The sequence below is a fragment of the Pteropus alecto genome, unplaced genomic scaffold (assembly GCF_000325575.1).
Source record: "Pteropus alecto unplaced genomic scaffold, ASM32557v1 scaffold147, whole genome shotgun sequence".
Lineage (NCBI taxonomy): Eukaryota > Metazoa > Chordata > Mammalia > Chiroptera > Pteropodidae > Pteropus > Pteropus alecto.
The window spans coordinates 744,956-749,070 of NW_006440648.1; positions in this window are offsets into that span (position 1 = coordinate 744,956).

The window sequence follows — 4,115 nt, forward strand, 5'->3', positions numbered from 1 at the left end:
AAAGAAAAGTAATTTCAAGCCATACAGAATATGTCTTCTCTGATTCCCTGGCTGTAAGACTGATTTCTGTGTCTTCTCATTAACTAGGAAGTATTGTTTTTGTCACCAATCGCAGCAGCCCACATCTTCTTTAGATGTCAGTGCAAGTAAAAGTGTGTTACATGATGTGTGATTTGTGACTTCAGAAAAGGCAAGTGTCCTTTGAAAGCAGCTGTGTAATATATGTATCTTTCCGGGGATAAACAAAAACATGTTCAGAAGTTGGCTTGTATGAAACAAGCAGCTTCAATGTTAAGTCCCATGCCCTGTTTCTTGGCATTTTCCAAAGCTTTGGGGGTGACCTAAAAGCTTCTTTCTCTTCCAAACTTTTGTTGCCTTTCAACCATTTTAATGGCTTTGTACTCTCTTTGGAAAGACCTACACCAGCCCTCACAGAATCCCAGTTGTGTTGAAGATGGGGAGAGGGCAGGAGGGAAGAGAAGATAATACAGAAATACACCTGACCAGTAAGCAAAAGGAATATATGCCAGTCCAGGATGACCATGTTCCAGTTATTTAAGATTGCCTATGCTCCAGTAACATCCAAAAATGGTTCTCTTTTTCAGGCAGTACTGTGGCTGACATTTTTTTTTTTTAAAGCTGTCTTTTACACTGATAGAAACTCTTTCCTTAAAAATGCTCTGAGTTGTATATTTTCTTTGTAAACACTTTTCTCTGCTAGGTTACGTGTTCCTGGGTCATTTTTCCCCAGAGTCAAGGATGATGGATGGTATTCTCCTCCTTTAATCTGTCCCTAAGGCAGATGAGTTCTGGGCCCCTTCTTTGCCTCTTTATAGCTTGAAATATCATTGGACCCATCACCAGTCATATGAGAATATGTACACCAAAGTCACTAGGTGATTATTGTTTAAAGACTCTTTTCTTTGATCCCACCTCACATGCAATTGGCCACAGTAATTCACAGGTATTGTTGCATCTCCAACTAACTCACGTTGTCAGATAGGGTTGATTTTTATGTTTTTTGAATGCTAGTAGGAATGCAGAACACATATCCTAGCTCTGATAGAGTATGTTCTGTATTCTAGTTAAAAGTGCCTCGGGCTTAGGATTAGTTAACAAGTTTAGTCCTTTTGGAATGTAACTCATAGTAAGAGTATTTGTATGTGTATATGTGTTTACTATAACTTCAGCAGTATCTGGTCTCATGGACCATTTGGGCATTCAGAGGAAGAGAATGTTTCCAAGATTTAAGAACTCTTCTAGTGATAGACCTTTAACTTTAACTTTGATACTGTCCAGCTAAGTGCCATGAGGACTTTAGGACATGTTAAACCAAGCCAGATATAAAAACCAAAGTGGTAGTAAAGCAATTGGCCTTTTTTTCCTTGGATCTATTGATCAGACAGCTTTAGAAGTAGGATTCAAATACATGACCAGTGTTATCTGTAATGTATTCATGGTAGCCACATACCTACATGGACATCATGCAACTGATATATAAGTCAGAATCTCAGCTGCATATTTTCTTGACAAACCTAACTTTTCATTAGCCCCAGGTTTATAGAATGACTGGCATAGTAGCTCAAGTCTGAACTTGCCAAGGTATAACAGTGTGTATGATTGACTTTAAATTTCCTGTTGTGTGTTATTTTGAACTTGTCATACCACTGGGGTATGTGTGTATGACCCCATCAGGACGCTCGCTGCCATGTTTAGTCTAGGGCAAAATTGCTCATTAGCTCTCTTCTGCAGTTTTGTTCCAGTTTGAAAATGTTTGGTTGATACAGTTTTTGGGTTTAAAATTAAAAACCTTCAGTCTCTTACATGTGTGAGGTTGCTGTGTAATAGCTACAAATGAAACGTGGCATACCTTCAAAAAAGGGTGTCTTGGCATAGCCTTCATAGATGAACTACCATATAAAGACAATCTGCAGGTAAGTTAAAGTATGCACTGTTGATTCTAAAATAAAACAAGACACGTATCAGGATGGACAGCACTACAGAGTCCAGGCTCTAGCTGTCATTGATCAGCTAAGGACAAGACTGACACCAACTTAACTCACAAAAGCATACTGTCTGACCAAATGCCAGCTTGTTAATTCATACTGGGGGATATATCTATCCAAGAATCAGACTCTTTATTGCCATCCTTTCTCCCTGCTCCACTAAGCAAGAATCCTTACATATGGAGCCTCATGAACTCGGGTTATTTTCTCGAGGCTGCAGAAGAGTCCAGTGATATCTCCTTGCCCTACAGCAGAAGCTCCCTCCCTGGGAACCACATGCCCAGGGCCTCCAGTGGGTAGAACACAAAGAGACCTGGGTTCTACTCCTGGCTTTGCCATATACTAGCTGTATGGTCTTAGGCAAGTCACTTTCCCTCTCTGAGCCTAAGAGGAAAGGTCTCATCTGAAAAATGGGGATGATAATTGTACCTTCCTTCCACATGGTTATGAAGATTAACTGAGCTAACATGTAAAGTACTACCTGGTAAAGAGCCTGGCACATAAAAAAGCAATCAAAATACATCAGTCAGTCTCCTACCTTCAGCCCTGTTAACTTCTGATTAAACTGATACTTACTCTTAGGCTTCTTCTTTCCTCAACTCCATTCAGCTCCCTTCCTACTCTTGACACACTCTCTTTAGACCATCAGATTACATTACAATACAATTTCTGTCTTAGTCCATTCAGACTACTATAACAACAACAACAACAAAAACCAACAGCAGTCATTTATTTCTCACAGTTTTGAGGCTGGGAAGTCCATAATTATGGTGCCAGAAGATTTAGTGTCTAGTGGACAGTTATCTTTTTGCTGTAACCTCACATGGAGGAGAACAGAGAAAAGCATGCTCTCTCATGACTCAAAATGGAACTAATTCCATTCATGAGGGTTTCACCTTCATGACCTCATCTAATCCTAATCACCTCCCAAAAGCCCCTATTTCCCATTACTGTCATATCAGGGGGTAGAATTTCAACATATGAATTTGAGGAGGACACAAACATTCAGTTCATAACAAATGGATTAGGCTATGGCTCTCTTTTATAATTATAAAATAAATTTTATAATTAACCAAGAAAATTTTGTTCATTATGGAATGTTTTAAAAATATAGTACCAAAAAAAAAGGATATCATAATTTCTCTATGCAGAGATAAATCTGTATGCATGCATACAGAACAAAAATAGGATCATACTACACACTCCTGTGTTTCTTGTTTAATTGTGACCTTTTCAATAAATAGATGAATCTCATCATTTTTAATGACCACATAGTATCTCACTGTGTAAGCTATTGTTTATTCAACCAACTCCTTATTGTTTGGCCAAGCTACAGCCTTCTACATCAAATTCCAATCTTGCCTTCCTGGACTATACCCTATTTCCTTTTATTGGAATTCAGCAACCTTTCTCACCTAAGATACCCCCTTGCCAGAGGTTACCTACACAGATGGATAATTTCACCTACCTGGGAAGTTTTTTTGTTTTTGTTTTTTTTTGTTGTTGTTTGTTTGTTTGTTTTTTACTAGCAAACACTCTAAGGGTAATTTGAGCTCCAAGTCTCAGGGTACTTTACTATATATGGAACATAAGCCTGAATTGGGACTCCACTACCCTATAGTCACAAGTTGATCCACTGCATTAGCCCAAGGACATGACAAGTTTGGTGCCCTAAAACCAACTATTTCCACAGCCTCTTGTCATCCAATAAAGGTCTGGTTTCACAGGGTAAAAGGTGTCAAGCAAAGGTCCTGAATGAAAGATCACTTCTGGATGAGTCTCAGCCCTTCAACTTACTGAGTTTCCTCATTTGCAAAATAGAAGTAATCTCTACCTTGTTCGTCTCACGCTGTTATTGTACCAACCAAGGAAAATTGTAACTTCAAAAGCACTTTGTAAATTTTGAGGTACTTTTCAAATATAAATTGTATTTTTATTTTCAATTTTCAAATCTTTTCCAACTGAACCAGAACTACCATGAAGAAGCAAGGAACCAAATAATCAAGAATTGAGAGTGTGCTTGTGGGCTTTGGGGAAAAAAAAAATGTCACCTGGGTATATGTGGATCACAGCATATTTAAAAGACTCCCACATTTATCTAGTCATTTG